A 12963-nucleotide genomic window follows, 5' to 3' on the forward strand; every position below is an offset into this window, starting at 1 on the left:
TGATAGCTAGAGGGATCGCTCCCAAATCGTTTCTCTGAACAGGCGGGCTCTTGAGATCAACTCCCGTTTGCTTTACCGGCAGTGCTGGGATTTCAGTTATCTCAAACTTTGTGCAATTGAACCTGCGTGGTAGCGGCATAGCCCAACGCGTATGGTATTTGGCTCTCGCTAGTCGTGCGCAGTTACGTGCGTATGTTCAGCATTTTTTTAAAAAAAGAACGAAAACAATTATTTTCGTTCAAGCTAGCAGATGTAAGAGGAGACAAAAGATCCTGTCGCTTTTATATGTGGTTTCAACCCTACAGGTCAAATGGGTTTACAGTATAACCATAATTCCCTCTAAGCTGAGCTGTGAGCAATCGCTCACTTAAAAATCATCATCAACTCAGAGTTTTCCAAACCTGCCCAGAAGCCGAGAGGGAAAGAGTGAGAAGGAAGGAGAGAGAGAGGAAGAGAGAGAAACAGATAGAAAAAAGAGAGGAAGGAAAAGAGAAAGAAAAAGAATGGGAGTAAGGAAGAGAGAAAGAAAATCAAAATCTAGTTTGAAACTAGCTCAACTATTTAAGTGGCATTTTGATATTGATAGAGTTGCCCTATTATGAGCTCACTGTTATAGACACACAGTACAGTATTTTATTTTGAAATTCTCTGAGGCAAAACAGGGTGGGTTTTTTGTTTGTTTGTTTGTTTATTTACTTACTTACTTACATGCTTGCTTACTTACTTACTTACTTACTTACTTATTATTTCTGTGCCGCCCAGTCCCGAAGGGGTTGCCGCTCAGACACTATACTCCCCCCCCCAAAATAAAAATTAGAGGGAACACTGTTTATAACTCTTATTAAACTTTTTAAGTTTTGGATTTCGGTAGAATTTTTTATTGGCCAAGTTCGATTGGACACACAAGGAATTTGTCTTGGTGCACATGCTCTCAGTGTACATAAAAGAAAGATACATTCGTCAGAAATCGTAAGGTACAACCCTATGATAGTCATAGGATATAAATAATTTTATCACATTAGGAAACAGTCAATAGTAAGGATACAAGCAACAGAGTTACAGCCATGCAGTCATAATGGGAGGAGATGGGTGATGGGAACGATGAGAAGATTAATAGTAGTGCAGACTTAGGAAGCAGTTTGCTAAACAAATAATTCCCTCAACAGTGTGTCAAAGTGATGGCGTGGGGAGGGGAACTGTTCTTGTGTCTAGTTGTTCTGGTATGCAGTGCTCTGTAGTGTCATTTTGAGAGTAGGAGTTGAAACAATTTGTGTCCAGGATGTAGGTCTGTAAATATTTTCACAGCTCTCTTTTTGACTCGTGCAGAATACAGGTCCTCAATGGAATTTTGTGAATTTTGTGACCTTTTGGATGTAGTATGGCTTTTGAGTGTTTTATTTCATGAGGGTAGGGAAGCAAAGTTAAAAATAAAAAGGAAGTGGGAAAAAGATTTTCACCAGTAGAGGAAATGGAAATATTTTATGTAGTTTAATGAAAACTACAAAGGAACTATTTAACTGTGGTTTGGATAATTTTGCCAGCTGTGAAGGGAAAATTATTTTTAAAATTTTCTTTTGAAATATTTCTACTTGTGGAATCACCCTGCTTTGTGGAACAGCAATTTATTATTTTCTGCAGGAATGATCCAAGTGAGAGCCAGTTTGGTATAGTAAGGCACCAAACTGGAAACCAGGATGATGTGAGTTTTAACCCTACCACAGACACAAAGCCAGTTGAATGACCTTGGGGAAGCCACTTTCTCTCTGCCCTAGGCAATGGAAAACCACTTCTGAAAAACCTTGCCAAGAAAGCTGCAGGAACTTGCTCAGGCAGTCTCTGAGAGCCTGACAGATTGAATGGGGGGGAAAAAAAATCCAAGCTGGAATTATAGCATCGTGGAATGTACTGCCACAAGGGGGAGCTCTGCCAAAAGGAAGGTTTTAAAAAATTCCACTTTTGAGAAAAGCACACTCATTTTCCTTGCTGAATTTTTAATCTCAGGATATTAAAATATAGTCATCGTTCATTTAAAAACACAAAACAATAATGTTTGAGACCAAATAATAGAAATATTTTTTTAATGACCGAAGAAGTTTCAAAATATTCCTAGATGATGTTAGTGACCCAAAAAGCAAGCATTTAGATCAGTGTTTCTCAAATTTGGAAACTTTCAGATGAGTGGCCTTCAGTTCCCTGAATTCCTCAGTTGGTTGTGGCCAGACTGGGGAATTCTGAGAATTGAGGGCAATGTGCCTTAAAGATGCCAAGTTTGAGAAACACTGACATTCTGCCTTCTTAGACTGACAATCTCATTACATATAAGTATTCCTTGATTTATGACCACAATTGAGCCCAAAATTTCTGTTACTATGTGAGACATTTGTTAACTGAATATTGTCCCATTTTATTATCTTTTTTGCCACTGTTAAGTGAATCATTGCAGTTAAGTTAGTAACACAGCTGTTAAGTGAATCTGGCTTCCCCATTGATTTTGCTTGCCAGAAGTTTACAAAAGGGATCACATGATCCTGAGATACTACAACCTAAATATGCATCAGTTGCCAACTGGCTGAATTTTGTCACATGATTGAGGATGCTCCAATGGTTATAAGTGTGAAAAACGGTAATGTCACTTTTTCAGTGCAATACTGCTAACAGTCACTAAATGAACTATTATAAGTCAACAACTACCTATATAATCTTACCTACAATTATTTTGAACTAGGTGAGTTATTCATTTTTTTCTCTTTAAAAATGTATTTGAACACACACTTCTCAAATATGATTATTAAAGAATTTAGAAAATAGAAAGTACACAAAATCAAAAACATGCATAGAATTTGATTCTTTAATATATTTTTGGCCAACATATTAAAGAAAAGTGTTAAATCTTTCAGTCCAAAATGATTCAGAATCTTATTAAGATTTAATGTGTGTTAAGTATTTAAAAAGCAGCTGCATGTTTTCCCTGCTGCTTTTCTAAATGTTGCTCCAAATATGTTAATGATTTTAAAAGAAGCAAATAAAGACTAATGGCACTCCTCAATATTACTAGAAAGTAAAAAAGTGTTGGTATTGTCCCTTTGTTAAGTTTAAGAATAGTTTTAGAAACAATCTATATATGGCTTGAAATATGACATATAATTTAATGGCCTTTGTGAGTGTGCTGGGAGTGACTTGATGAAGCTATTGCCTGAACACCAGTCAGTTGTACCTTTTCAGGATTCTGAGTTTTTAAATTGTAGTTTAAAATAAGAAATACAATGGTACCTCAAGATACGAACCCCTTGTCTTACAAACAACTCGAGATACGAACCCAGGGTTCAGAAACAATTTGCCTCTTCTTACGAACTTTTTTCGTGTTACGAACGCCAAACCCGAACTTCCGGGTTCGGCGTTCGGGAGGCTGCTGGGAAGCCGCACGGCTGTTTTAAAAGGTGACAGCCAGGCTGGGGGGCTTCCCAGCAGCCTCCGAACGCCGAACGCAGAAGTTTGGGTTTGGTGTTCGGCTTCGGGAGACGGCTGGGAAGCCGCCCGGCTGTTTTAAAAGGTGACAGCCGGGCTGGGGGGGCTTCCCAGCAACCTCCCGAACCCCGAACCCAGAAGTTCGGCAAAAGTTCGGGGTTCGGGAGGTTGCTGGGGAGCCCCCCAGCCCGGCTGTGACCTTTTAAAACAGTCGGGCGGCTTCCCAGCCGTCTCCCGAAGCCGAACGCCAAACCCGAACTTCTGCGTTCGGCGTTCGGAGGCTGCTGGGAAGCCCCGCCGCCCGGCTGTCACCTTTTAAAACAGCCTGGGGGCTTCTCGGCGGCCTCCCATTTGACGTTCGGGAGGTCGCTGAGAAGCCCCCAGGCTGTTTTAAAGGGCGACAGCCGGGCGGCAGCGTTTTTTTGCGGGTTTTTTTTTTTTTGGTTGCACGGATTAATTGACATTACATTGTTTCCTATGGGAAACAATGTTTCGTCTTACGAACCTTTCGTCTTACGAACCTTTCAAGAATGGGAGTGGCCCATCTAAGCACACCAATGCTCTTGAGAGGATTCTTGGCCAAGACAGACATTTTTCAAGGGCCAATTATAGATTCCAGAACCAACAGCCAATTCAAATATTGGCAGTTAATTCACTGAGGCAAAATGTGTCCAAAAGTGATAGGCAGAGTATACTAATCTCACAATTACTTCTTTAAAAATTGAAAATAAAAATTTAGACAAAAGCAGGCCATATGTTACATAATTTTTCATAATAATGTCACTGTATTTGGATCTATTAAATCTCAAGCAGATTGCCATGTCTTTTCTATGAAACTGAACCCTACATTAGACAGATAAATGATGTTGACTAAAGAAGAATGCAAACCTTCAAGAACAGCACAGAGCCATATTGTTGTATTTGGCAGCTAACTATCATTCTGGGAAAGGGAGAATAAGCCACAGAGAGGAAATTGTTGCTCATGAGGATAAAATTCAACATTTTTTAAAGACGAGACAAGTCAGCATGTTCTGAGGAAACTAGCAATGCAATTTTAATTATATAATTATGTTAAACTTTATTTTAAAAACAGATAGTTATTTAGTATGCTTAAGGCATATTAAAGAAGAATGTGTTCGGACAGATTATCAGATTGAATATTTAATAAGGGAATAATTATAGGCACAGAACAAACAATGCCTATGTTGACAGCAATAGAAAGTTAGTTCCCTACCTGGATTTTAAAACAGAGACTTACTGACTTGCCAAAAACCATCATGCCTCAACTAAATCTTCTAACCTTTAACCTTGTTTTGATAAAAGTAGGAAATTACAGGTTTCTGATGCAGTGTGCTAAATTTAACCTGTTTTAGAAGGCTAAATTATAAAAATCTAGAAAGGCCAACAATGCTACCATCTTAAACTATTGAATACAGAGGGATGTATTTTAAATAAGCCTGTCAAAAATTATATATGCAGTTGTAATTTTTAAAGACTAAATAAGGATTATGAAAATTCAGAAAAGCTGCATCTCTAATTGCAACTTATCTGTTCAGGTACTTTCTTGTATCATACCTTTGGAATCTTTTAAAAGGAATATATACAAACACAGGATTCAACAATTACTAAAGGTGCTGGTAGAAAGGGTTGATTTGAGAACAGCGTCAGGCTCCAAAAACTGAAGTATTTTCTGACAAGGCATGTCCATCCTTCCCCTTTCAAGAAAACCATGTGAGGCCATTTTCCCCAGGTCTTGTGAGGGAAATGCCCACTTTGACCTTAGTAAGAAAGCCTAATTGTGAAGGAAGAGGCTGGGCAAGTCATAAGTGTCTTCATTCAGTGCTGTTGTTTCTTCAGTCCATGAACAAATTGTTGTAAGATGAGGACTATATGGTTATTTTATTGTTGATGAGCAAAAATTACACTCTAAATGCAGTTTTGATCAAGTTTCTAGTTCGTGAAGGTTATATGTATACAACAGCACAGGTTTAATTATTTTAGTTATCTTGGATGTTTTTATGGCCATTCATCTTAAGCAAATGATTCTGAATGATTCACAGTAAAAAACCAAAAACAACATAAAAAGCAAGTACAAATATATGTAAAAATACCAAGTTGACCCTCCTCTTATATCATCTTCAATCACAAGCAACAATAAGAAGCCAGTTTGGTCTAGTGGTTAAGGCACCAGGAGAGACAGTGGGAGACCATAATTTCAAGTTTCATCTTGGGCACAGTTCTCTGAGCCTAACTCACCTCACATGATTGTTGTAGAGGGGAAAATAGGAGGAGGAAGGTGTGATGGATATTGCTTGATGCCTTGAGTTATCTGTAAAAAATAAAAAGATGAGATATAAATATGCTATTTACAGGACCGCTTCTTGCTGCATACCTTCCAGAGACCAATAAGAGCACAGTTGGCCTCCTCCAGGTCCCATCAACTAAGCAATGCAGGTTGGCGGACCGCAGGGGAGGGCCTTCTCTGTTGCTGCTCCAGCTCTATGGAATCAACTCTCCCTCCCCATGTCTGTATTGCTCCCACCTACTGACCTTCCATAAGGCCATGAAGACCTGACTTTGCTGGCAGGCCTGGTGGCCATAAGCTAACAACCATCATGGCCAAATGGTATGAATGCTATGTATGTATGTTGTTGTGATTGTTCTATAATAGGTTTTAATGAGGGTTTTGTTCAGATTTTATATTCAATTTCTTTTTTATTGTTTTTGTATTTATATTGTTTATTGTAAGCCGCCCTGAGTCCTTTGAGATTGGGCAGCATAGAAGTCGAATAAAATAAAGTAAGTAAGTAAGTAAGTAAGTAAGTAAGTAAGTAAGTAAGTAAGTAAGTAAGTAAGTAAGTAAGTAAGTAAGTAATAAAAGATAGATTTTTATAACCTTTTGGCAGACCAATACAGCTGGGATTATTCAGATTTCCAGGTGACAAGGAGGCTATTCCACAGCATGGGTGCTGTAAATTTACTGTGACAATTCAGTAAAGAAAACTGAAAACTTCCCTTCATTGGTTAAATTGGCATAGCTGAAACATCTTCTAAAATGTAGCATCTTAGAAAGCTGTCATTTTAAAGGATTTCCTGTTCTGTTGTAATTAACATGATTGAATTAATATGACAGAATTCAACTTGAAAATAAAAAGGGGGGAATTTAGTTGAAAAATATACATGGAATGTAAAATACATAATAGGACAGCAATAATTTTTTGCCATTTGTGGCAAATTATAGTAGTCTAAATATAATCAATCAAAAACTGCTGAGTAGCAATTCTCTAGCTAAAATAATGTTTGACAATTAATGTAGCCTTGTAGTTAGTAAGTGCTTCATTACTATTTCTATGTATGGAGAACTTAATAGATTTTACTATACAAAACAATAAATAATTATTATAAGTGGTGTAAATTACATTAATGTTCTAAAGAGGCATGTAATTGGAGCGCTCAATAAATCCATGCCAGTGAAAACTATTTTGGCTTCCATACTTCTATAGAATTAAAATGATAAAAGGGACGATAAAAGTTGGAGGAACCCATTTAGGTCAAGCCACCTGCTCTGTATTTACTGTATATCCAAATTAAAGCAAATAATTGTCTAGCCTGTGCCTGAATCTCTCCAATGAAGGGGACTCAACTGTCTCTCTGGATAATTGGTTTCACTGTCACTTTGGTCTTACTAAATTGTTTCTGACATACCACTGGAAAAAGCCTTCCTGTAATTTAAATTATTAAATTATTCTGCATCTTGCACTGTGAAATGAGAGGGAATGTCTTGAACTTATGTGTGACATCTTTTTGGTATTTATAGCCTCTCTAACTCCCACAACCAACACAATCATCTTAGCTTCTATTTTTTTTTGTTCTTCCCTGAACTTTTTCCAGATTCTCTGAATTCTTTGTGGCATGTGATGATGACAATTGGGTGCAGTATTCAGGCTGGGTTTTGACCAAAGCAAAATACAGTCATATGGTTATTTCTCATGCTTTGGAAAGTGTGTGTGTGTGTGTGTTTGTTTGTTTGTTTTTCTATGCCGCCCAACTCCTTAGGGACTCAGGGCAGCTCACAACAAAAATAAACATATTGGGGCAAAGAACTCCAATTATGCCTACCAACTGATGGGGACCAAGCTTTTTGAGACAACCCAAGAAAGAGATCTTGGAGTTTTGGTGGAAGATGTCAACCCAGTGCGCAGCAGCAGTAAAAAAAAAAAAACTCCATGCTTGGCATGATTAGGAAGGGAATCGAAAATAAGTCAGTAGGTGTTGTATTGCCTCTGTACAAATCGATGATGAGACCATACTTGGAGTACTGTGTGCAGTTCTGGTCACCACACCTCAAGAAGGATATAATGGAACTGGAAAAGGTGCAAAAAAGGGCAACAAGTATGATCAAGGAAATGGAGCACCTCCCTTATGAAACCAGGTTGCAATGCCTTGGTCTCTTCAGCCTTGAGAGACAGCGTTTAAGGGGTGACTTGATTAAAGTGTATAAAATCATGCATGAGATAGAAAAGGTGGATAGAGAAAAAAAATTTCTTTATCATACAACACTAGGACGAGGGGGCACTCCCTAAAGCTCATAGGTAAGAAAGTGAGGACAAATAAAGGGAAATATTTCTTCACCCAGAGGGTCGTTGGTTTATGGAATTCACTTCCAGAAGAGGTTGTGACAGCTGTCAGCCTTGATAACTTTAAGGCAGGATTAGACAGATTCATGGATGCTAAGTGTAGTGGTGGTTGTTGAAATGGATGTCCATGTGCTGCCTATATGTTGGTTGAGGCAGGCAGGATTTCCTTGAGTACCATTTGTTGGGGGTCAAGGGAAAGGGAGGGTTTTGTCTTCTCTTTCTGCTCAAGATCCCCATGTACAATTGGTGGGCCACTGTGTGACACAGAATGCTGGACTTGATGGGCCTGATTCAGCATGGCTCTTCTTATGTTCTAAACATGAATATAAAAACATTTCAATTTAAAATTATTGCAGCCATCCATACATTCATGGGCCAACCTTGCTAGTAACCCCCCACCCAGGGTCAATGGTCCTAGGCCAGTCGAAAAAGCCTGGTCTTTAAGGCTTTCCAGAAGGCCAATAAGGTGGGGGCAGTGTGGATCTCAGGAGGTAGCTGATTCCAGAGAATTGGGGCAACCATAGAGAAGGCTCTCTCTCGTGGACCCGCCAGACAACATTGTTTAGCTGATGGAACCTGAAGAAGACCAACCCTGTGGGATCTAACTGGTCGCTGGGAGGGTATGTGATAGAAGGGGGTCTCAAAGATACTCTGGCCTTGAATTGTGACCAGAGACCGATAGGAAGTCAGTGCAGCTTGCAAAGAATTGGTGTAGTGTGGGTGTATCTGTGCATGAAAAGTATTGAGACGCCAGACCAAGTGCTAAACAGCGGTTCCCTTTATTCAGCTCTTTCTGCAAGTGACAATCAGCTGGGAACTCACCAACCGGCAATGAGAAACTCGGCTCTATTTATACTCTTAAGGCTCGCGCCAAAAGAGCTGTCCCGCGTCTGAGCCAATCAGACGCAACCTTGTCTTTTCAATCTGCCTGGAGACAGCATTCTCCTCAGGCAACTATTTACATGGCATATTTACATACTTAACACCCCTCCCTCCTTAGTCAATTGCATACTGTCCATCAGTTGAGCCATGTGATGAAATCCTCCAATCGAGTGGGTCTGCGCGAGGCTCGCTCAGACCTGCGCAGATCAGTTGAGTCAGGGACTTCGTTGGTGGAGGTTGGCTCTCTGTCGGATCCGGAACATGGCTGGGCCCGAGTGGGGGCTCCGGCCTGCTGCGCTGTCCGGAATGGAGCTGGATCGACGTCGGAGGAGGACGATGGTGGCTCGTCGGTGTCGTGGGAACGTTCCAGCCTCGGTAAGCCCAAATCTACATCCAATAATTCTGGTTGTACATAAGAGTCTGCTTTGGGGGAAGATGTTACAATGGCGGTTTGCTTATTATCAGAGTTAATCCGCCCTCTTAAGTAATCAATGTGCCGTTTCCAAGTACGGCCATCCTCTGTTTGTACAAAATATGTTTTCGGCCCCGTTTGTTGAATGATTTTCCCTTTTACCCATTGAACTCCCCCATCAAAATTCCTGGCAAATACATATTGGCCTAGATACATGCTTCTTTCTGGTAATACAGACATCTCACCTTGACCCATGGTATTGGAATAGCGAGGGTGCAACCTGTCTAAAGGAGACCTTAGTTTTCGCCCCATTAAGACTTCTGCAGGGCTTTTATGGGAGGCAGCATTAGGTGTAATATGTTGCATTAATAGGAATTGGTCTAATTTATGTTGTATTTCCCCAGGGCCTGCTCTGCGCAGCGCCTCTTTCGCCACACGTACGTAGCGTTCAGCCAACCCATTAGCCCATGGGGAGTAAGGGGAAATTAGCGCATGCCTGACCCCTAGGTTACTCAAGAACACCTCAAACTGTCGGGCGGTCAGTTGTGGCCCATTATCTGAAACAAGTACGTCAGGACACCCATGGGTTGCAAATAAATGATACAGAGCCTTAATAGTGGCACATGTGGTTATATTTTGCATTGCCACTATCTCTACCCACTTAGAAAAAACATCCACGACAACCAGGAAATACTGGGACCCAATGGGGCCAGCAAAATCTATGTGTATCCTGGACCAAGGTCCAGTGGGCTCTTCCCATTCCATGGGGGCAGTTCGAGGGGGATTGGGCCGTGACTCCTGGCAAGGGTCACACCTGGCTACCCAATGCTCAATATCGAGATCTAGGCCCGGCCACCACAGGTATCCTCTAGCCAACCCTTTCATTCTGACAATGCCTGGGTGTCCCACATGTAACATAGTCAGTACCTTCTTCCTAAGTGTTGCTGGAATGACCACTCGATCCCCCCACAGTACACATCCTTTTAGGTAGGACAATTCTAGCCGTTTTGTCTTAAAATCTGCCAGTCCCCTCTCCTCTGGTCCCCCATGCCAACCCCTGTGTATACAATTTATGACTGTTTGAAGAATTGGATCTGATTTAGTATGCTCAGCCACTTCCCTGGCTGAAGTTAGAGGGGTTTCTTCTATTTCTAATAGTAGTACATCTTCAGAAGGAACTGGGTCTTCCCCTCTTTGTGCCAAAGGGCACCTACTTAGTCCATCAGCGTGGCTTATGGCTTTCCCCCCCTTATGGATTAAGGTATACTGATAACTGGAGAGGAATAGAGCCCATCTAATTAGTCTAGGGGACATGAACGGAGGGGTAGGTTTATCTGAAGGCAACAGTCCCAAAAGGGGTTTGTGGTCAGTTATTAATTCAAACCTCCTTCCAAATAAGTAGTTATGAAATTTCTTAATGCAAGCTATTAAAGCCAGGGCCTCCTTATCCAGCTGGCTATAGTTCCGTTCAGAGGAGGTTAGCGTTCTAGAGAAAAAAGCTATAGGTGCTTCAGTATTGTCTGGCATTACGTGGGCCAATACTCCGCCCACCCCATAAGCCGAAGCATCGCAAGTAAGCCTTATGGGCAAGACCGAACTGTACTGCACCACCACGCTATTAGAAGTCAATAAGTTTTTTATTAAAGAAAATGCTTCGCGTTCAGGTCTGCCCCAGGTCCAGGGAATTCCCTTCCGAAGGAGTCGGTGGAGGGGTTCTGCAACCGTTGCCTTCTGTCTCAAAAAAATAGAATAAAAATTCAGAAGACCTAAGAAAGCTTGTAGTTCAGTCTTATTGGTTGGTTCAGGTGCTTCGGTAATTGCTTTTAATTTTTCAGTTGTGGGGTGGATACCCTGACAGTCTATTCTATACCCTAGAAATTCAATGCTTTTGGTGCCCCACACACATTTGTCTGCTTTTACTCTGAGCCCTTTAGATTGGAGGCGTTGTAGCACAGCCCTGATTCTATGGTTCAATTGGGGAATGGATTTAGCCGAAATTAGAATATCATCGAAGTAGGGTATGGTTCCTTCAAGACCCGTTAATACACGCTCCATTAGACTCTGAAATATACCGGGGGCTATGCTTACCCCGAATTGCAACCTGGTGCATCTGAAGGCACCTCTGTGTGTGACAATTGTCTGTGCCAAAGAGGTAGGCTCATCGACCGGGAGCTGCAGGTATGCCTGAGCAAGGTCGATCTTTGCAAAAACCTTTCCTTCTCCTAGGGAGTGCAGGAGGTGCTGAACCACTGGTATGGGATAAGGGTGATGCTGAAGGGCCTTATTTATAGTTGATTTATAGTCCGCACAGACTCTTAACGAACCGTCCGGTTTTAATGGTGTGACAATTGGAGTCTCCCATGGCCCTTGCTCTACAGGGACTAGAATTCCCTGAGCGATAAGTTGGTCTAGCTGGTGGTCTAGTTTGGGCAGCAGAGGTAAAGGAACCCTTCTTGGCTTCAGGCGGATGGGTGGGACCTTTGGGTCTATGGAGAAAGAAATAGGGTCCCCTTTATAAGTTCCCAAAGTGGGGCTGAATACTTCAGGAAACTCATGTACAAAGTCTGGAGTATCAGAGGGAGACTGAAGCATACATATGCCAGAGATCTCAATCCCTAAGGGGGGCATCCAGGTTAAACCAAGGAGGGAATGTCTTGCCCCATCTACAATTACCAAAGGTAGGGAACATTTTACAGATTTGAATTGTACAGGAATATCAACTTTACCTAATACAGGGATGACATGTCCCTGGAAATCCCTTATAATTAAAGTAGTCTGAGTTAATTTAGATTTACAAACATTTGGCATATACATTTTGAATTTGTCCCAAGGCATAATAGAGTGTTTAGACCCGGTGTCCAACTCTAAATCGCAAGGCTTGCCATTTAGAAGCAGAGAAATAATGATTTTGGTGCCTTGCGTTGTATTTGCGCAATTTACGTAAGTTTGACAGTTACCTCTGTTGTAGTCGCGGTTAGCGGCTGAGTTGTTTTTCTGGTTGAAAGATCTTGGAGGCCGGTTTTCTCGTGCTTGTGGAGCCTGGTAGGAGAATCGCTGTTGTCGAGGAGCGGAAAAAGTTTCTTCAGGCAGGGGAGCCCGGCAGGCCTCAGCGATGTGACCGCGCCGATTGCAGCGGCGACAGATGGCATCCCGGAACGGGCAGCGAAGTCGCGGATGATTTCCCCGGCAACCCGGGCATGGGGCTGGTGGGCGAGGGTATCTTGGTTGTCTGTAGGGGTCGTTCGGAAGCAGTAGGCATGTGTCGTCGTCGGTGGCTGGAGGGCTGAGGTCGTCTGCTGGGTCAGCTGCGGAGGAGATTTTGGAGACGGCTTCTTTGCTTACGTGGCTTTGAAGGTCTTTGGCTGCTGCTTCGGCGACCTCGGCAGTCTGGGCGAGTTTAATGACGGTTTGCAAAGTAGGTTCGTCCTCGGTGAGGAGTTTGTTACGAACAGTGGCGTTTTTCATGCCGAAAATAATCGCGTCGGTTAGTCGAGCTTCTGGGCTGTCAAACCGGCACTTTGACAGTACAGTTCGGAGTCTGGTGGCGAATTGGTTAATAGACTCAGC

General features: G+C 41.8%; 1 protein-coding gene across 3 annotated transcripts in view; it reads left to right on the forward strand.

The window, feature by feature from the left end:
* MID1 (midline 1) overlaps positions 1 to 12963 on the forward strand; it is a 351173-nt gene that overhangs the window by 180797 nt on the left and 157413 nt on the right. The window lies entirely within an intron of this gene.

Source organism: Erythrolamprus reginae, chromosome 4, assembly GCF_031021105.1.
Source record: "Erythrolamprus reginae isolate rEryReg1 chromosome 4, rEryReg1.hap1, whole genome shotgun sequence".
In the NCBI taxonomy this organism is placed as follows: Eukaryota; Metazoa; Chordata; class Lepidosauria; order Squamata; family Dipsadidae; genus Erythrolamprus; species Erythrolamprus reginae.